The sequence below is a fragment of the Chiloscyllium punctatum genome, chromosome 3, assembly GCF_047496795.1.
Source record: "Chiloscyllium punctatum isolate Juve2018m chromosome 3, sChiPun1.3, whole genome shotgun sequence".
In the NCBI taxonomy this organism is placed as follows: Eukaryota; Metazoa; Chordata; class Chondrichthyes; order Orectolobiformes; family Hemiscylliidae; genus Chiloscyllium; species Chiloscyllium punctatum.
In genome coordinates this window covers 90,644,698-90,667,684 of record NC_092741.1, presented here as the reverse complement: position 1 = coordinate 90,667,684, position 22,987 = coordinate 90,644,698, and the positions used below count along the sequence as shown (strand labels likewise).

Sequence of the window (22,987 nt, the reverse complement as noted above, 5' to 3'; positions counted from 1 at the left end):
GTGAAAACGTTGCCCCTCAGGTCCTTTTTAAAATCTTTCCCCTTCACCTTCATGCCAAACGCCTTCAATACCCGGTCTACCTGCAACTCCACTTTCAAGGAATTATGCAACTGCACCCCTCGATCTTTTTGTTTGGTAACACTCCCCAGAGCCCTACCATTAACTGTACAAGTCCTGCTCTACTTTGCCTTATGAAAATGCAACACCTCACATTTATCTAAACTCCATCGGCCATTTCTTAGCTCCTCTCTCCTTTTGTATCTGATTTGACTCCGAATCATCCCACTTAACTCTACATCATTAGCTGTGATTACTTTCTTCAAGCTTAACTTGGTTGATAAAACAGTTGACCAGATGTTCAAAAAATCTCTACTGCCTGTCAACATTACTAGGCCATGACCAATTCCCATTTCCAGAAATTGCAGTACATAAACACTATGATTGTGGGCGGCACGGTGGCACAGTGGTTAGCACTGCTGCCTCGCAGCGCCGGAGACCCGGGTTCAATTCCCGCCTCAGGCGACTGACTGTGTGGAGTTTGCACATTCTCCCCGTGTCTGCGTGGGTTTCCTCCAGGTGCTCCCGTTTCCTCCCACAGTCCAAAGATGTGCAGGTCAGGTGAATTGGCCATGCTAAATTGCCCGTAGTGTTAGGTAAGGGGTAGATGTAGATGTAGGGGTATGGGTGGGTTACGCTTCGGCGGGGCGGTGTGGACTTGTTGGGCCGAAGGGCCTGTTTCCACACTGTAAGTAATCTAATCTAATCTAATCTAAAGAATGACAAAGTCCAATTCACAGCACTCGCAACAAGATGCCCAGTTCCAATAATTGCTAGGTCTCTATTGAAGTATCCCAGAAAGCCATCAGAAATCAATCATTGAAAAGGATGAGAAGTTACCATTTTATGTTATTAGATTTGCTCTAAATGTTAAGATACATCTTGTTGAATGATGGGAAACTGGATTTTTCAATGGCATACTAATTAATAATTAGCGCTGAAATACCTTTCTAATCCTCAAAATCAAATACAATGTTTGTGGAATGTTATATTTTTCCAGGTGATAAAAATTCAAAGTTAATTTAAATAATATTTCAGCTTCTACCTGAACCTCATGTGCACGCCCTAACCATATATTTCACTCTGAATTAAATGTGAAAGGTAATCTTACAATTAGTAGGTTTGCTTAATTTGCTGAGAATATTTCAAAGCAATTAGCAGTTTACCCCGCTTGCTGACGTAACTGCAGGACATCTGTGGATCCCTTTGACTTGGAGCTAGATTGAATCAAACATTAGAAAATGGTGAAATCCACACAACAAAGATCATTAAAACAACATGCACAGCCTTCTTTGAGGTCACAAGCAAACACTTATTTCACAAGTTACCAAGAAATCCTGGTCAGCGGAATCAAAGAATAATTATATTTAATATCTTAAAAAGTAACAAGTACAAAATAATTTTCAAGTTAGAACAAGGAGAAAAACACACAGTCTGGCTATTATTTTATTTTTAAACTGAAAGGAATAAATCCCAAATACACCATCACCTCATTCATCCTTACTGAAAGGATTTTAATGCTACATGCTCTGGAGGTGTGTTACAACATCTCTGAGCAGATGGATTAGAAAATATTTATCACTGACCAAATCGTGGAGTCTGGTCTACACATGAATTTGTAGGTTGTGGTATTCTCATGCTGTCCTGTCCTTTTAGATGTTTGTGGACATGGATTTGTTAGATGATGTTAAAGGAATCTCAGTGAATTCCCACACTGAATCTTGTAGATGCTATTATATATAGTACCAATCTAGCAGGCTTTGTCCTGCATGTGTCAAGCTTCTTGGGGTGCTGGTACAACTGCACCCAATTTGGTAAGTGGGGAGCATTCCAGCACTCCTGCCTTATAACTAATTGTCAATTGACAGGCTTTCGGGAGTCAGGAGATGAGTTACTTGCTGCACAATGTTTAACTGTTGCTCTACTCTTGTAGCCAGAGTATTTACATGGCTAGTCTAGGTTCTGCTCAATAGTAAACACCTCTCCTCCACTCATCCACATCCCAAAAGTATGTTGGTAGAGAGGAATTCAGTAATCATATTGCCTTTGAATTTCAATGGGTGATGGTTAGGTTCACTTTCATTGGAGATAGTCAGTGGCTGGGACTTAAATGGCAAGTAACATTCGTGCCAAGTAACATCCAAAGCCTGGATATTTTCCAGATCTTACTGCATTTGGACATGAATTTAATGCTTCATTATGGACCAGTTAGATGAATTATTGAGATCCAACAAGACAATGCTGGTATCAAATCAGCATTACATCATCATTTGTCCTCTCATCACTTTTCCAGCAGATACTCCCTTTAGACATGCTAACAGCCTCACTAAAACATCATTCACCACATACACTTGTGTGCTGCCATTTGAAGCAAAATAACCCCCAGTGCACCTGAACTTTGCAGCAACTTCTTCTAGAAACGCAATTTTTAAAAGCCATTTAACACTTTAAAAAGACAACATTTAGATTAGATTAGATTCCCTAAAGTGTGGAAACAGGCCCTTCGGCTCAACAAGTCCACACCGACCCTCCGAACAGCAATCCACCCTGACGAATGCACCTAACACTACGGCAATTTAGCATGGCCAATTCACCTAACCCACACATCTTTGGACTGTGGGAGGAAACCGGAGCACCCGGAGGAAACCCACGCAGACATGGGGAGAATGTGCAAACTCCACGCAGACAGTTGCCCGAGGGGAGAATTGATCCAGGGTCCCTGGCACTGTGAGGCAGCAGTGCTAACCACTGAGCCACTGTCGCCCTGATGTTTCAAAAGAAATGGCTAGTGAAGATTCTTTCACAGGCTCACAATTTTGCGAAAATAAAATTCAATACAGTGGAACAGAGAACTGCCTCAACAATCCTTCAAAAAGCTTGCTTATAAAGCCATCAAGGAAACACTGAACACCTACTTCCTAAAGTTGCAGAGGAAAGGCTGCAAGACCTGGTGTGGTGCCTGGCGGTTGGGAAAAGGACATGTTCACACCACCTCATTTTCCACGTGGGAACCCTACAACCTTCTGGACTCAATAAGGAGTTCAATAATTTTAGGGCTTCAGCACTTTCTCCCATGTCTTAGAATCATATAGTCCATACAGTGTGGAAACAGGCTAGTGGGCCCAGCAAGTCCACACCGAGCCTCTAAAGAGTAACCCACCCCAGACCATTTCCCCTAACCTATTACTCTACATTTACTCCTGACTAATGCACCTAACCTATACACTCCTGAAAACTATAGGCAATTTAGCATGGCCAATTCACCTGACCTGCACATCTTTGGATTATGGGAATAAACCCAAACAAACATGGGGAGAAGGTGCAAACTCCAGGCAGGCAGTCACCCAAGGCTGGAATCGACCCAGGTCTCACTGCTGTGAGGCAGCAGTGCTAACCACTGAGCCAACATGCCACCCTTACCCACCAACCCCCACAGACCAGATATTACACGGACCACAAACAACTCATTATCAGCCACTAACAGTCCACATTAGCAGCTTTTCATTCTCCGAGGCTGAGTTTTACCCTTTTTTATAAAACTATCCAGATCTGCTGAGTTTTCCCAGCAAATTCTGTTTTCATTTCTAATTTCCAGCATCCACAGTTCTTTCAGTTTTTTTTGTTTAGAAGTTATTAACAAAACTCTATTAATTCTGGAATCTCACATATGCATTTCATTCATTATCTTTAAAGTGTTTTGGTCTTTTGATGACACGCATGAGTTGGTTGCGGTTTTTTGTCTGATATCTGCTCGTTATTGGGGTGATGTTCCTTCCCTGGGGAATGCAGTGTCTGATTAAAGAAAGATTCAGATTAACTGTCACCGCGGTGTTAATGATTTCCATAGCATATTGATCTGTTGTTGCAGTTTTTTTAATTTGAATAGAAGCTGCTACTTATTCTGTGCCCCAAGGACCACTGCATATCCTTGTCAACATTTATGCAAGACCACTGCCAATCTGATTAAGCAAGAATTTTGCTCAGTAGTTCACGAATCCAAACGGTTGTACAGCTATCACATCCTTTGATTGCTGCCTGTCTGCTACAATTCTCAACTTTTCAGGATCCAAGTTAAATTCTTTTGCTGACAGCACATGACCTACAAACTTAGCTGGGAATCTTCAATTTCATATTTTGCTCCTTCTTACTTTTTCTCTCATGTTTTTCCTTCTACAGTTCTGATCACTGACCTCTGCTTTCATTTGCTTAACATCAGCTTCCAGCTCCTCAAATAACAATTTCTTGACCTTACTTTGCTTTCTGTGACTTTTTTTTAAGAAAAAGGATCAATAAGGCCATGCGTTCTATTTTGTCTTCCAGACTGTACTTCAGGGTAAACTGGAACTCACTTTGGCTGATGCTGAATTGGCCCCTCACCATCTCATCCACTCAGACGATACTCACCAGGAAGATATTCAAGAGCTTAAAGAAGTTCTTCATGATTTTGTGAGATCTGTTCTGCAGTCAATGTCTCAACGGTCTGCAAAAATGCTGCAAATCCCTCCTCACATATGTAGACTTATCATTTTAGGTCTTTGAGGCACATTCTTTAGCTGAGACAAGTAGATTTGGCTCAACATCTACCCCAAACACCATATATGAGCAAATTAATCAGAAGCGGGATGAAGCCTTTCAGCCTTATACACCTGTTCCATCGAAGGTGATCTTGGCTGAAATTATTATAACCTCAAAACCATACATCCATCCACCCCAATAACCTCTCACACCCTTGCTTAACAAGAATCTAACTACTGCTGCCTTGAAAATATTTAAGGACTGAAAGAGGTGACGGAAGCTAAGACTCAAGACCCTCTGAGGAAATAAATTTACCTAATCTCACTTTAAAATCAGGGATTGCCTATTTAAAACAGTGACACCTAGTTCTCAACTCTCCCAACAAGGAAACACCTATTCCAAAGCTACCCTGTGTAAATCCCTCAAGATTTTATACATATCAATCAAGTTTCCCATTACTTTTCTAATCTCCAGCAGATAAAAGCCAAGCTTGTCCCAAGTTTGCTCACAGAACACCCCACCCATTCCAGAGTTAAAAATCACACAACACCAGGTTATAGTCCAACAGGTTTAATTGGAAGTACTAGCTTTCGGTAGGCGCTGCATGACATGTCACAGTGTGGACATGGATACCACCGTTACACATGGCAGGTACTCATGTGACTCAGCCAACATTGTCTATCTTATATGTTGCAGGCAAGGATGCCCGGAGGCATGGTACATTGGGGAAACCGAGCAAAGGCTACGACAACGGATGAATAGGCACCACACAACAATCAACAGACAGGAGGGTTCCTTCCCAGTTGGGGAACACTTCAGTGGTCCAGGACATTCGACCTCGCACCTTCAGGTGACCATCCTCCAAGGCAGACTTCGGGACAGGCAGCAGCGAAAGGTGGCCGAGCAGAGGCTGATAGCTAAGTTCGGTACCCATAGGGAGGGCCTCAACCGGGACCTTGGGTTCATGTCACATTACAGGTGACCACCATTGCACTATACACATGCACAGACACTCCTACTGTCTCACACACACACGCACACAGACACACACACACACACTCCCACATTCACACAGGCATCCTCTCAGAGGCTTAGACCACTCTACACTCATGCACATACATATACAATCTCTCACAGACACTCACAACCCCCTACCACAGACACACACACACACAGTCCCACATTCTCACATGCACCCCCTCACAGACTTAAGGCACTCTACACTCACTATACATACATATACACTCTCTCTCACACTCACAACCCCCAACCCAGACAGACACACACACAGACAGACACAAAGACCCACATGCACACATATATTTTGTGGAGTGAATTTGTACTTGCAGAGCTACATTGTACTGTGCTCAAAAACTGCATGGATTCATGTAAAACTCTGTTATCTCACTTTTTAGATTAGAATCAATCTAAACATCATGGCATAGACAGAGAACACAGGGGGCTAACACCATCAACTTATGGTCTAGCTAACATCAATTGTTACAGCTAACCTGAGAATGCCATTTTTAAAAAAAGGTTTTGTGATTTACACATGAAAAAAGTGAAACTATCATGGTATTTGAACAGATGAAAGACTCAACAGACAATCAAGGGATTCTTTTCCTTTTCTTGCCTTCTTTTCTCTTGTTTGTTTTTTTTTAAATTTATCTTCTGGAGACAGCTCAGTCAGTGAGGCAGTGGTAGTGTCCAGAGTCTGGAGCAAGGCAGCGGCTGGGGCCGATGGGGCTTTGACAATTGGAGGAGGATTATAAGCCCGGATGGGGTCAGCGGCGAGGGACTCAGTCCAGGGCTTGCTCTCCCCTGCACTTGAAGGGAATGCCCAGCGTCTAACAACTGCATTTTTATTTTGTACCTAGGTACCTTTGTACCTAAAATGATTCTGAGTATGATGACTTTGTACACTTTTCACTATACTCTTGTACTTGAGTACACATGACAATAAACCTACTTCATCATTCAATTCAGATGTAGTGCCCTGTGTAAATTAAGTATAACTTTCTTACTTTTGCACTCTGTTCCTTTCACAATAAATGATAACATTGTTATCTTTCCTAAATACCTGTAGTACCTGCATATTAATCCTTTGTAACTTGTACTGAAAGACAACCAGATCATTCTGCATCTCAGAGGTTTGCAATCTTTCACCTTTTGGTGAGTATACTTTTTAAAAAAGTTTTTCTGCAAAAATGGGTATGTTCATGCTTTCCATATCATCATATTCTATTTGCCACATCTTGCCCATTCACTTAATGAGTATTGTATCTTTTTGTACCTCTTAGTCCTCTTCAGACTTTAGGTTCCCACCTATCTTTGTGCTGTCAGCAAATATTGCAACTATATCTTCTGTCCCTTCATCTAAGCCATTTATTAAACTGTGAACAGTTAAGGTCCCATCTCTGATCCCTGTGACACAGAACCTGTTACATCTTCCCAACCAGAAAAGACCTATTCACACAATCTTCTACATGCTAATATGCCATCCACTACACAACGTAGACAAGCAGGAGGCTGGAAGAACACAGCAAGCCAGGCAGCATCAGGAGCAGGAGAAGTCAACATTTCAGATCTAAGCCATTTTCTGGACTCAAGAAGGGTGATAAACAAAACATTGACTTCTCTACCTCCTGATGCTGCCTGGCTTGCTGCGTTCTTCCAGCCTCCTGCTTATCTACCTTGGAATCCAGCATCTGCATTTTTTCGTCTCTATCCACTACACAATGAGCTTTTATTTTCCTAAATACCCTTTAATCTGACACCTTACATCTGGAAATGTATCTACAATAGATCCATTGGTTCCCCTTTATTCACTGTACATTATTGCCTCAGAGAACTCCAAGAGATTGGTCAAAATTGATTTATTTTTCATAAAACTATACTGAGTCAGCTTGATTGCTTCGAACATATTCAAGTGCTTAACTTCTAACATTTTCCAAAATCAGATCTAAATTCTGAAAATGTAATGGGAAAAATGTAACATTATTTGTCTTCTTGGGATGAGTATCATTCCAATATATAACCTAAACCTTGCTTTAAAAGTGTTCATTTTTTGATCATACTCTTGGCAACTTTGCACAAGCCTGTAAAGCTTATCAATCACTGCTAACTATCTGACATTACATTTACTTGATGCTCTGTTTCTGCAGTTGTCATTTTAACAGTTACAAATGATTTATCACCTTTAGAATTGAAAATGCTAAGCTGCTGTGTAGTGTAGAATGATTCATCAAAATCTTCAGCTGACAGCTCTTCAGCAGCTATCTTTATTAACTTGTTTGCTACTTATCGCTAACCACTGGCACATGAAATGATTCAGCTTCCTGTGTTAAGCACACTTTCCCCCATGCTTGAGATGCTTCCATTTATGTGATATGCTCACCAATATTTACAGCCTACCCTCTGGCCTTGACCTTGGTCTCTGGCTCTTTTGCAAGTATTACTTCCTTTTTCCAACATATTGTTCTCATTCAGCCTGGAATATCTCTCAACACAATGTAAAGCCTCATCTGTTAATGCGCTAATACGCACTGGCTGATGATTGACAACTTCAGACCTTCTGCATACGTCAGTAGCTTTGAGAGTGGGTTTCTCTTCTCTCAGCTGACATGCTCTCAAAGCAGAATCTAAGTCAATAATCTGAGGTGTCCATATTTCAGTTTTTATTTAAAAAACACTTGTGGTACAGCTAAATGTTTTAGTGCCATCACAAACTGGTCAATAGTCTCGCTCTGATATTGAACACATACTACTATCCACAAGTAACATTAATACAGAGTTCAAATAGTCTTCAAAGCCTTCAAAATCACTGTCTTAGTTCATTACTCCTCAGAGAGACAGAGGTTGCACTATAACTTGAAACACTCTTTCCCCAGCACTGTAAACAGAACTGTCTTGTATTTAATTTTGTCACTGTCTCATAGTTTCAGCATCGAGTGTGAAAAAATTCCAATTTTGACTCTAATCTGACTTCATTCCCACAGCACCAGGGAGTGAAAAATTCAGAGCCAGCACTTCAAAAGTTACAGAGGGCAGTTTTTAATTTTCACTTGGTTTTTTTTAAATAAAACAAACTGCAGCTGGCCCTCTTGTAAGTCTGAAAATTCACCCAATCTCAGCTTCCCAGCTCTGATATCAAGTTTCAAGTAGAATGTTTAATAGCTGTCACTAATTAAAGAGTAAGCAGCCTACAGCAGAGGTAGAAATCACACAACAATGGCAAGAGAGCCACTGCACTGTGTACAAATGCACTTTACAAACACATGCCGAGCTCTGCAATTCTCTACCTAACCCACTCCACCCAACTGGATTGTCTCCTTTCAGGCACTCCTCTGAACCTACCTCTTCGTCAAAGCTTTGGTCACATGCCCCAATATTTCTATACAAGACTTTGTGTCAAACTTTAAGCTGCTCCTACAAAGCCCTTTGCAAAAAATTTATTACATTAAAGGTTTTCCATAAATATCGGTTGTGCTTTCAATGTAATTTTTGTTTTGGTTAGACCACACGAGTTTTATATTCAAAAATTTGAATTTGGTTTCTCTTTCAACGTCTCACCTTTTATCAATTGGCAAGTATATATTGTTTATGCTTACACAGGCTAAGGAGTTGATTTCCATTTATTAAAGCATGGAATGAAAATAATTCTGACTGAATTGCTATTGAAAAGCTTATCGGGTCAGTAGTAAAATGGCAAACTTCATCCTTGCAGGTCTGTTAAGAGTCAATATTATTATTGGCTCATGTTACCCCATCAAAATACCTTGTCAACTAATATTTTAAATCACACATGTTATGATCCCTTATGATCATATCATATTAAAACAATGGAAGGGAGGATGGATTTAGAGACCATATAAATGTTAGGATGTGTTGGATTGTCAAAGAGAAGTGCTAATTGTGGAAAACACCCTACTCCACTATTCTATGAAATCATTGCTGATCTGATTTACGGCATGTCCCCATATACTTTCATTGCCTTATGAATGAAAATTCTACCTAACTCAATCGTCAGTATATTCAAAAACCCAGATCCTCTATAATCACAGCAGTCTGTACTATCTCTTCAGCAAGTAATATTCTTTTTATCACCCCACTCTTCCCAAATAGATAATTTCCCATTTCTCCACATTTTTCAGCATTTGCTAGTGGAGAACAATGTGTTGCTGGAAAAGCGCAGCAGGTCAGGCAGCATCCAAGGAGCAGGAGAATCAACGTTTCAGGGATAAGCCCTTCTTCAGGAATGAGGAAGGTGTGCAAAGCAGGCTAAAATAAAAGGTAGGGAGGAGGGACTTGGGGGAGGAACACTGGGAATGCGATAGGTGGAAGGAGGTCAAGGTGAGGGTGATAGGCCGGAGAGGGGGTGGTGGAGGAGAGGTCGGGAAGAAGATTGCAGGTCAAGACCATTTAGCACACCTTCCTCATTCCTGAAGAAGGGCTTATGCCCGAAACGTCGATTCTCCTGCTCCTTGGATGCTGCCTGACCTGCTGCGCTTTTCCAGCAACACAGTTTTCAGCTCTGATCTCCAGCATCTGCTGTCCTCACTTTCTCCACTAGCAAATGTTTTGCTCATTTAACTTACATTAATTCATTTAACACTTTTGTTTTCCTCACAACTTGCTTTTCTAATTGTTTCTGCCTTGTCAGCAAATTCATTAGAATGTACTTATCTCATCCAAATTATTACTATAGATTGTAAACAATGGAGGGTCCAGTATTGATCCCCGTGGCAGCCAACTAGTTAAAGTTTACCAAACTAAAAATGACCAATTTAACACATTTGTTTCTTGTTCGTTATCCAATCTTCGATCCATGCTAATATATAATCCTCACTACCATGAGCTCTTATCTTGTGTACTAACTTTTGTACAGCACACCTTTTCAAATTCCTTTTTGAAATCGAAATACACTAAACGGTCAGTACTTCTAAAATCACGTTGCTTACTCTATTCTCAAAGAATCCTAATGAAGTGGTCAAACATGATCTCACACAAAATTATGCCCATTCATCTGAAGTTATTATCATGCTCTAAATTATATGATAATGCAATAATCCATTATTAAGGTTTTTTCCAAAGTTAAGATAACTAGCCTATAGTTTCCTGCTTTCTGTATCCTCTTTTCTGTACTAGAGGTATTAATTCTGACAACATTTTCCAATCCATTGGAGCTTTTCTATAATCTAGGAAATTCCAGAAGCTTCCAATCCAATACATCTATTGGGAATCCACTTCCTTCAAGACCCTGGGATGGGAACCATCACACTCATGGGGAAGTGATGAACTAGTGGCATTGTCACTTTCCTCGTAATCCAGAGACCCAGGTTCAAAAGTCACCATGGTAGATAGAAAAGTTTGAATTCAATAAGGTTATTGAATTCAATCTGCCTCGCTAATACGTTTTAGGGATAGAAAACTGCCATCAGCACCTTGGCTGACTTAAATGGGACCTGTAGTGATGTGACTGATTCTTAAATACACTCTAAAGTGGCTTGACAAGCCATTCAGTCAGATCAAAACAAAAACAAGCTAAACAAAAAGCAGACAACTTAGCATCAACTTATAGACTGGAAACAACAATGACAAACTCAATCTACAATGTACTTCCTACTAATATCGGTGAGGCACAAACTTACCAAACTAGATAACACACAGGCAGATAAAATCATTCTCAATAAATCACACCTTACATACCTTGTCCCAGAAAGCACCATCACCTGAAGAGGCGATGGCACATTGGTAAACCAATCAGAAGAAAGTTACCCTTAGAGTCCTCAACATTGGGTCTGGATGCCATTGAGTCTCAAGGTATAAGGACAAACATCAGCAACATGTACAATGTATAAGATGCATTATAGAAATTCTCCAAGGCTCTTTATGCAGCACCCTCCAACCAAGCATATGTAAGGTATAGACAGGATAGATAGAGTGAATCCTTAGAAGAGTATAGAGGCAGTAGGGGTATACTTAAGAGGAAAGTCAGGAGGGCAAAAAGGGGACATGAAATAGTTTTGGCAAATAGGGTTAATGAGAATCCAAAGGGTTTTTACAAATACATTAAGGACAAAAGGATAACTAGGGAGAGAATAGGGCCACTCAAAGATCAGCAAGGCAGCCTTCGTGTGGAGCCGCAGGAGATGGGGCAGACACTAAACAAGTATTTTGCATCAATATTCACTGTGGAAAAGGAAATGGAAGATACAGAACGTAGCGAAATAGATGGTGACACCTTGCAAAATGTCCATATTGCAGAGGAGAAAGAAGTGGATATCTTGAAATGCATAAAGGTGGATAAATCCCCAGGACCTAATCAGGTGTACTCTAGAATTCTGTGGGAAGCCAGACAAGTGATTGCTGGGCCTCTTGCTGAGATATTTGTATCATCGATCATCACAGGTGAGGTGCCGGAAGACTGGAGGTTGACTAATGTGGTGCCACTGTTTAAGAAGGGTAGTAAGGAGAAGCCAGGGAACTACAGACCAGTGAGCCTGAGCTCGGTGGTGGGCAAATTGTTGGAGGGAATCCCAAGGGACAGGATGTACATATATTTGGAAAGGCAAGGACTGATTATGGATAGTCAACATGGCTTTGTGCATGGGAAGTCATTGCTCACAAAGTTGATTGAGTTTTTTGAAGAAGTAATAAAGAGGATTGATGAGGGCAGAATGGTAGATGTGATCTATATGGACTTCAGTAAGGCGTTCAACAAGGTACCCTATGGCTAGCAAGGTTAGATCTCCTGGAATAAAGGGAGAACTAGCCACTTGGATACAGAACTGGCTCAAAAGGTAGAAGACAGAGGGTGATGGTGGAGGGTTCTTTTTCAGACTGGTGGCCTGTGACCGTGGAGTGCCACAAGGATCGGTGCTGGGTCCTCAACTTTTTGTCATCTACGTAAATGATTGGGATGTGAGCAAAAGACGTACAAGTAGTAAGTTTGCAGAAGACACCAAAATTGTAGGTGTAGTGGGCAGCGAAGAGGGTTACCTCAGATTAAAAGAGGATCTTGACCAGATGGGCCAATGGGCTGAGGAGTGGCAGATGGAGTTTAATTCAGATAAATGCGAGGTGCTACATTTTGGGAAAGCAAATCTTAGCAGGACTTATATACTTAATGATAAAGGTCCTAGGGAGTGTTGCTGAAAAAAAAGAGAACTTGGAGTGCAGGTTCATAGCTCCTTGAAAGTGGAGTCGCAGGTAGACAGGATAGTGAAGAAAGCGTTTGGTATGCTTTCTTTTATCAGTCAGAGTATTGAGTACAGGAGTTGGGAGGTCCTATTGCGGCTGTACAGGATGTTGGTTAGGCCACTGTTGGAATATTGCATGCAATTCTAGTCTCCTTCCTATTGGAAAAATGTTGTGAAACTTGAAAGGGTTCAGAAAAGATTTACAAGGATGTTGCCAGGGTTGGAGGATTTGAGCTATGGGGAAAGGCTGCATAGGCTGGGGCTATTTTTCCTGGAGCGTTGGAGGCTGAGGGGTGACCTTATAGAGGTTTACAAAATTATGAGGGGCATGGGTAGGATAAATAGACAGTCTTTTCCCTGGGGGTGGGGAAGTCCAGAACTAGACAGCATAGGTTGAGGGTGAGAGGGGAAGATATAAAAAGGGACCTAAGGGGCAACATTTTCACATAGAGGGCGGTACGTGTATGAAATGAGCTGTCAGAGGAAGTGGTGGAGGCTGGTACAGTTGCAACATTTAAAAGGCATTTGGATTGGTATATGAATAGGAAGGGTTTGGAGGGATATGGGCCAGGTGCTCGCAGGTGGGACTAGATTGGGTTGGGATATCTGGTCGGCATGGACGGGTTGGACCGAAGGGTCTGTTTCCATGCTGTACATCTCTATGACTCTATGACATGACAACCATGATCTAAAAGCATGAGGGCAACAGCTACATGCTAACACGACCACCTGCAAGTTCCTTCCAAACCTCTCACCATCCTGACTTTGAAATATAATAGTCATTCCTTTAGAATCATTGGGTCACAACCCTGGAGTACCTTCCCGAAAAGCATCATGGAGGGACGTGCATAAAATGAACTGCAGCAGTTCCACATTGCAGCCCACCACCTATTTCACAAGGGATCCCAAGGTTGGGCAATAAATGATTGCCCAGAAAGCCACATCCACATCTCATGAATAGATTATAAAAACTTGTGAGCCTATCGTCCCATTCGTACACCGAGAACTGGAGTTTCTTTCCATTGTTAATAGTTCTTTTCAGTTAATTTGACCTGTTTGTCCACTGCTTTTTGCAGCATCTACCATCAAGACAGATGTCAAGTACTTGATTAGAGCCTGTCCCTTTTCCTTATTTCTCGGTATTAATCCTCCAGTCTCACCCTTCAGCAACTTTCCTTTTCTTAAAAACTGTCAAAGCTCAACATTTAAAAAATCTTCCTCCTTGTTTATTTTCAATTTCTAATTTCCCCATTTAAAAAAAAACTTTTCCTGTTTTCTAAAATGTTGCCTGTCTTTTGGCCCACTACTAATCTTTCTTTCAGTTGGATATTATCCTTAATTTTCTTAATGGTCAAAGACTGAGCATCTGTCTTGTAATGTCTTTCTTTGTTGAGGATTATGAAATATTTCCTAAAATTGCTCAACTGTAGGGTTTAATATAATTAACAAGGAGTAGCATTTAGATAACAGTGACATCATAAAAGTAACTCTAATACACTTGTACATTAGGTATTGAAGGGCAGAGATTATGATGCAAGGCTCCCCAGAAATGCCTAGGCATCAAAAATATTACTTCTTAGAAAGCGAGCAGGCTACCCATTTTAGTGAGATTTTCACAACAATAAAAAGTATTAAATTTCTTCTACATTAAACTTTGATACAAGGTAATGAATCCATTCACTTTTCAATAATCTCTCCACAAATCATATTTCATTTCAACTTGTACATATGATAAATTCATTATTTTTAAACAAATCTACTGTTTAAAGTTTATTTTTAATAATAAATCTAATGAAACATGCTATCCCGAACTTTACAGCATAACAAAAATGCATCTCATTACTTTAATGTGAACAATGTGCATCTTCCCAGTCTGCTCTCTCTCTCTTTCAGATGCATCATGAAGGTGAGGTAGTACTAGTCTTATACAGTCTTGTGATTAATGACTGCCTTAGTTACTCAATGCTTATAGGTCCACTGTGGTTTAATATACTATGTGAATCTAAAGCAAAATAACACATTCTTTCGTCTCAACATTTTAAAAAATTTGATTCAAAAACTCTTTGCCACAGAGTTGTGGTGACACAGTCCTTGTATACATAAGGCCAAGATAGACAGATTGTCGATCAGTAGGAGAATCAAGGATTACAGAGAAAAGTCAGGTAAGTGAACATCATGTTGGACCGAAGGGTCTGTTTCCATGCTGTACATCTCTATGACTCTAAGAAATGTCGGATCAGCCATGATCCTGTTGAATGTAAAAGCAGGCTCAAAGGGCTGAACATCCTACTCCTGTTCCTATTTTTCTGGTGCTTATGGTTGTCTGATCCTTCATTCTACAAGGGCATGACGAAATTCCAATCAGACAACTGAAAGGTCAGTTGAAATTGTTTGTTAATACCCTCAAATAACAATTGTACATTGACAGTAGTATGTGCTGCTGTGATTCTCCATACAATCAAAAAGCTTGCCAACTTTCTCAAGGTAAGATATGAATTAAGAATAGGTACAGGTAATAGTACCCAAATAGTGATAAGAAATCATGAAACCATATGCCAAGAGGTAGTCAGCTGCTTCAAAAAGTAAGACTGAGAAGCAAACTGCCTTCTCAAAAAGAGGTAAATCAGCATCTTGAGTCACTGAAAGGCCTACATTTTAACAAAGGAACCTCGTATATAAAATAAACATGACAATATTCTTCCGAGAAACCAGTTTGCCGATAGCAACTTACTTCTTCTTTACTCATTTGAGCCACTATTGTCGAACTCAGCATATCTAAAAAGAACATCGTTGATCAATTCTTCACTTTCCCAAATGGTGTAGTGGGTTTGCTAAGTCACATATACAGCAGATAAGCATGGACTAAGTCCTGGATATTACAACTGATTTGACAATTAACTGCTGATTTCATCTAATTCAAGACATGATGCTCACTCAAATTTCTTGTTCAACAGAGTAGCAGAAGAAGAAAATATCTATATTTTGGAAGGTCACCATAAGACAACAATAAACAATGAGATGGACCTCCAGGAGAATTTTTTTTCCAAGTGGTCTGGTTTAATTGTCACCATAACATATCAATATATAAAAAAAAAAGTGGCCCCACTCCTCACTCATCAACTGTGATAAAATCCACCAGCAGAAAATGAGAGACAGGTCCATGTATTTTGTTCAAATTCCTCCAATGCTCAACAAGCATGATAATTTTGGATGAATACCGTTTCAAACTTTCTTTGACTTTATTAAAAAGTGATTTATTTAATATAACCAACAAGTAAATATTCCAACAATATTTCGCCAATCCTGAAAGGAAGCCGGAAACAATTTCCCATCCAATGTGTGAATCAGTGGCTTGTATCAATCAGACCATTTAACTGAAAGAATGCCTGGTGGGCAGGGCTGTCCCGATTAAGAGATGATTTCTGACTGATTTAGCAATAAATAAAAATACAATAATTGAGGTGTAAAAATAAAACACACGCAAACAGTCCCTTTAAATTTGAACAATTAACTTCCCATATTTACCTTCAAACACAATCACCTCGTCCTGACAGCTAAATGCACTATCCTTTCCTGCACCTCTAGACAAAAACCATTTGAGGTCGCTCTGCATTATCTTTTTAAAAAACATGTTTTGTACTTGAAAGTTTCCAGAATGCACTCAACTATGCACAGTAGTTTCAAATAATGAACACAAAAGAAAATGCATTTGAGTTACATATTTACTGTCGTTGTCAACAATATTCGCATCCAATTTACTGAAAAAATGAATGAGATTATCGTTACTTGAAACAACCCTGGAAATAAATAAATGAAACTGAAATTTTATATATAACGTCGTCAGACTTTCCCCTTGTCAAGTCCGAGGTTCATTTGATAGAAATTTAAGTTCGTGGATATCAAACGAGTTTTAGATTATAATTGTGTAACTACTCCTAATACTGTCAACCAGCCTGGGTACCCGACTAACAATTAAAAAAAACTTAACCTATTTAAGGATTTAATAATTTAAATGTGCATCACAATTGCGTGCACTTCCTGAAATAAACTCGGTAGTTTCTCTCCAAGCTTAAACTCTACCTTTATCTATTCCCCCCCTTTTATTTTTTCTACCCCCCTCACGTTCTCTCTCTCTCTCTCTTGCAGAATCCACCCTGAGATTTCTCTTCCTCAAACACTTCTTGTATTTTATTTGGGCAGTTTCTCAAAATGGCGGAGTCTATATTCCTGTAAAGGCCTAAAAGGAGACACGTTGCATTTCAAAACGTGAATTTATTGCATCCCTTTCTCTTTTAAAAATGGGAAAAAGGGGAATAAAAGGAGGGGGAATGAGAGCGCGGCGCGGAAACATTGTATCGAGCAGCGGCTCGCTCCCATTCCAATGGAAGCCTCGCACTTTGCCCGGGTTCCATAAAATGGTCTATGTCACAGGAGAGTTCAGTGTTTGTAATTATTATAATAATCACCATCTCCAACTATCAAGCACTCATCATTCACCGGCATTGCTCAAACACTGTTTCCCCTCTCCATTTAAATTAGTTTTCTCCCCCCCCTTCTCTGTTTTCCTCCCCGTTATTAACCATTTATTTCTAATTGCTGAGGGCGACTTGTGCTGCTGTGCAGATACACAGTCCCCGGCCACTCGCTTCTCTGCAACTACTTTTATTTAAGTTGCACCAAATGCAATTAGGATAAACGCCAGGGGAAAAAAAAAGATTGAGGGGAAGGGGGAGGAAGTTAAATTCCCAGCCTGGCAGGAGAGGCAACCCAGATACCCCATTCGTTGTCTGAGAGCTTTTGCTCCTGGTTTATTTTCTTTTTAAAATTAAAAATTGCACCGTTTCTTACCCAAATTCTGTCACGAGTAGCAAATTTCCAGGTCGGCAGTGCGCATGCGCGCGGGACAGCTGCTCGCAAGGAACTGCAGAGCGAGAGAGGAAAAAAAACTAGACACTAAGGCACTCACCCACCTTCTGTGTGCTTTCTTGTAAATGTCTGCCTCTCAATCGCGTTTATTTCTCATTTGCATATTATTGCCGGTCTCATTTTGACATCCAACTTTATCAGCCTATTAAGTACATTGTAATTAAAATGCGTGCATTAATTCAAAACCTGGACGCTGTTTATCCTCAGGATGTAATGTATTTCCGAAGAAAGGAACTTGCATTTGTAGGCTTAGTTATTTGAATGCAATGATTCCTCTGACTCATTTTTGTCCGTGTTTGCCTGTGTTGATCTAAGTTTCTGTTGACTGCAAAGACTGATTTTCGTTTTGGCCAACTGTGTGAACTAATTTTATTCAATGTGCTCTGTTTCCTTGTTTTGTGAGGGTTCATTTGCAAACATTCTTACCTCTTTTAACGTTCGAGTAGATGGGGAAAACAATACTTTCAGCTGTACTAACTGGTATTGCTGAACAGTGAAGTAATTTTGGTAGATAAAGTTGGAATTTTGGGAGAATTCATCAAAAATCAAGTTTTAAAGTGGAATATGTGACAATTCTTCATTCTAGACTGTATTTTCATAATAACCTATCAGATGTTTTGTCACCATGAAGTACAAATACAACTTTTTAAAAATTCTCTTCAACGTATGCACTTTTCCCACCACCATTTCACCAAATTTCGTCTGTTCATAGGCTGAGTGTCACTGGCAAGGCTGGCACAGGAGATCAAGTACTTCAGACATTCCTGATTTGGAGATGCCGGTGTTGGACTGGGGTGTACAAAGTTAAAAATCACACAACACCAAGTTATAGTCTAACAGGTTTAATTGGAAGCACTAGCTTTCGGAATGCTGCTCCTTCATCAGACAACCACCTGATGAAGGAGCAGCACTCCGAAAGCTAGTGCTTCCAATTAAATCCTATAACACTATAACCTGGTGTTGTGTGATTTTTAAATTCAGACAGTTCATCCTTTATGTTCTTACATAGGTCCTATCCTAACTCAAGTTTTACATATGAGATATTTGAACCACTTAAGCGGGAATAGCAGGAAAGTGGTTAACTGTTGGCTACATCATGGTTTTAAAACTCAGGAGTACTTTCTGAAAGGTGGACTCTCATAAAAGTGGGGGTTCACCCACAGCTATCAGAGGCAAGGACCCCTGTTGAAATCCACCAGGTTTCAGATCTGGTTCTCCAGATTCCAGTTACCATTCTGTCCAGACTTAGGTCTAAATCCAACGCTTCTAACTGCAAGGTGGGAAGATTATCACAGCTCCATTTGCTTCTCTGGCTGGACATGAGCTCCATGCTGGAGGCCAATCAAATGTTTAAAGACATAGATTCCAGTTGAGCAGGATCCAAATAAAATCACTAATGACAGAGCAAAAGGTCAGAGAATTTTAATGTCAGTGAGTTACACCAGTAGTGCCACAACTTGTATTTATCTAGCACCTTTCTGAACTAAAACATCAGAAGGTGCATCAGAGGAGCACTATAAAGCAGAATTGGATATCTAGTCACATTAGGAGATTGAGAGCAGGTGATTAAATGCTTGAGTTCTGATTTTTGTTCTCAGCTCAGATATGCAGAGTTAGAAGAAATGCCCCTTCCCTGAGCCTGCCCTTTAAAAATGGCCACCTGCGGTGTCTATTTTTGGTTTAGCAGGCCGGACTGGATTGGAAGTTGGGCCAGGTGACCCAGAAGTGTCCAGGAGGCTGCCGGCTTCCAGAGGCACACTGGGCAGAAAGCCTGCCGGGGGACTCTGGTGCTGTGCTCAAAGTTTAAAAATAAAATTTGAAACAAAAAAGCCTTCACTCCCCATGCCCCATCCATCCAAACATATGTCCCCACTTGCTTCCCTATGACCCCTCATAGCCCTATGTCAACTTATGCCCAATTACCCTCTATGCCACGCATGCTCATCTACTTAACCCCATGGCTTCATCTATGTCATTTACCCCAATCATTCTAGTGGCCCTTTATACCATGCCAATGTTTTTACACCACACACCTCCCATGCCAACTCACCTGTTATCCAGCATGGTCACTCATCAGGAGGCAAAATAAAATTACAGTATACTGATGATGTCATTGTTGAAAATAAAACCACACTTATTGACACAAAAATATCCAATACACTGTCCAACTAAAATCAGTGTGTCAACTAATATTTCACTTGTGTTTCAATGACTTTTGTAAATAAGCATGTAGCTTGGGTATTCAATAACCAGTGTAAATAAACATGTTTAAAAACTCTCACTTAAATATTTAATCCTTTATGTCAACAACCATTTCAATTAGATAAGTAGTTGGAGCTGTCCATCAAAAGGCAATCCATTGTCTAGTTGATATCAGTACTGCAGCATAAATTCTAAAATGGCTTTATGTAGGAAGGCATTCTGAAATAGTGGATGCTTTCTCTTAACATCTTTAGATATTTTCTCTTTAGATATTTTCTTGAAAATTTTGCAAAGCCAACATATTTATGCACTTTTTAATTCATAAGCATATCATATTCTATCCCAAAGGGTACCTGAACTCTTCAAAAGGAAAAAAGTTAATCTCTCTGACCTCTACCCCTTGTGTTCCCTCTCATGCTTATCCCCACATATTTTCTAAACCTCACCCATGCCAACTCTTGAAACCAAATGCCCCCCTATGCATCCCCGTAGTCTACCATACTCCTATACCAACTAAGTGTCTACTTCCACCTGCTACTATTTTCCCCCTTCAATGACTATGTTAGCTAATTGAATATCCTGGGTGAATGTACCTTCAACAACAGGAAGCTTAACACCATTCAGAACAAAGCAACTTGCTTGATTGGACTCCATTGAACAAGGGCAGGACTTATACAGTTAATGGTAGGGCCCTGAGTAGTGTTGTCAAACAAAGAAACCTTAAGGTTCAGGTACATAGTTCTTTGAAAGTTGCATCACAGGTAGACAGGGTGGTTAAGAAGGTTTTTAGCATCTTGGCTTCATTACTCAGACTATAGGAGTTGGGGTGTCATGCTGAGAATGTGCAGGACATTGGTTAGGTCATTTTTCAACTCTTGTGTACAATTCTGTTAGCCCTGCTGTAGGAAGGATATTATTAAATTGAAGAGGGTTCAGAAAAGATTTACCTGGATATTGCCGGGACTGGATGGTTTGAGTTATATGGAGAGGCTGGATAGACTGGACAATGTTTCACTGGAATGTAGGAGTTTGAGGGATGACCTTATAGATATTTATAAAATGATGAGGGGTATAGAAAAGGTGAATAGCAAAGGTCTTTTCCCTCAGGTGGGAAAGTTCAAAACTTGGGGGTATATTTTTAAGGTAAGAGGAGAAAGATTTAAAAGGGAGGGGCAACTTTTCACACAGAGGGTCATTCATATGTGGAATAAACTGATAAAGGAAGTGGTAGATGCAGATACAGTTACAATATATAAAAAGGCATTTCGACAGGCACATGAACAGGAAAGGTTTGGAAGGATATGGGCCAAATGCAGGCAAGTGGGATTTAGCTAATCAAGTCTGCTCCACCATTGAATGAGATTACAGCTGATCTAATAATTGTCAACTCCACTTTCCTGCCTTATCCCCATAACTCTGAATTCATGTTTTGATTAAAAATCTGTTTACTTCAGCCTTGAATAAAATTAATAACTGCACTGGTAGCCCTGTGCAATAAAGGATTCTATAGATTCACTATTTTCTGAAAGAAGAAATACCTCCTCACCTCTATCTTATATGGGTGAATGTCTCACGCTTTTCCTGCACTTTCCTACAAGTGGAAATTACCTCTCCATATCTACCCTGGCAAGCCCCCTAAGAATATTAAATGTTTCAGTAATGTCTCTTTCAATCTTGCATTCTTCAATGAATACAAACTCAACTTATGAAACCTCTCCTCAGAAGAAAATCCCTCCATACATGGAATCAACTGAATGAACTTTCTCTGAGCTACCTCCAACGTCAGTATATCTTTCCTTTGATAAAAGGATTTAACCTGTTAACTGTATTCCAGGTGTGGTTTGATTAATGCCTTGTATGATTTTAGCAAGACCTCCCTATTTTTATATTCCATTTCTTTTGAAATAAAGACCAATTATCCATTTGCCTTCTTTATTGCCTGTTGAACTTGAATGTCTGCTTTTTATGATTTATCTAAGGGGACACCTTCAAATCCCTTTCTGTGACAGCTTTCTGCAGTCTTTTCTCACATAGGTAATATGTAGCTCTTCTATTTATCATGCCAAAGTGCATCATCTCACATTTTCGCACAATACGTTCCATCTGTCAAGTTTTTGCCTCCTCACTCAACCTATGTATATCCCTCTGCAATCTCTTTGTGACATTCTCACCTCTTGCCTTCCCATCTATTTTTGTGTCGTCTGCAATCTTGACAACAGTACATTCATTTCCATCATCCAAGTCATTAATATATATTTGTAAATAATTGCAGAGTGTACTATTCACAAGATGTGCTGAAACAACCTGTCATGTTTCTTCAGACAGCAAACTCCTCAGACTGCAAAGTTCCTCAGACTTCCAAACCCACAATCTGTCTCAGCAAGGAGGATAAAGGTAACAGATTTGTAGATTCTCACAGGTTCTCCTCTAATCAATGTACAATACTTGAAGCTATCTCAACATTCCTTTATTGTCAAAATCCTGAAACTCTCACTATAATAGCAATCTGAGTGTGTCTACAGGTCAACGATTGCATCAGTTCAAGAAGGCAGTTCAGAGTTTCTCAAGGAAAATTATTGATGGACAATAAATTTTATCCTAACCAGTGATGCCCACATCCCATGAATGAATAAAATAAATTGACAAGTACCTGTGCACATAACACAAAAGTAGTTTGATTCCTTAAATTGGGATATTGCGGACTACTCTATGGAGAAAAGGAATTCATTCATAAAGACAATTTTAATATCTGTTGATGCTTCTTGACAAGCCATGACCTCTTGATAAAAACCAAAAGAACTGAGGATACTGTAAATTGGAAATAAAAACAGAAGTTGCTGGAAAAGCTCAACAGGTCTGGCAGCATCTGTGCAGAGAAATCAGTTAATATTTTGGCACTAGTGACCCTTCCTCAGTTCTGTTTTTTTCCTGATTTAAAGCATCCATAGTTATTTTGTTATGGCCCACCTTGAAGAAGTTCTGCTCCTCTTTCCAACGGGATTTCTGATCTAATTTCTTTTCCTGTCCAAGATTTCACTGTCACTCCTAGTGTTTGACCAGTTATTTGCTAAAAAGGTTTCCACAGG

The 22,987-nt window shown here is 40.0% G+C and overlaps 1 protein-coding gene across 1 annotated transcript in view; it reads right to left on the bottom strand.

The window, feature by feature from the left end:
* l3mbtl3 (L3MBTL histone methyl-lysine binding protein 3) overlaps nucleotides 1-17,714 on the bottom strand; it is a 172,953-nt gene extending 155,239 nt beyond the window's left edge. The window contains exon 1 of the mRNA XM_072556048.1: nucleotides 17,622-17,714. The gene's annotated coding sequence lies outside the window, so the exon portion shown is untranslated. The remainder of the gene's footprint in view (nucleotides 1-17,621) is intronic.
* Nucleotides 17,715-22,987: the final 5,273 nt, after the last annotated feature.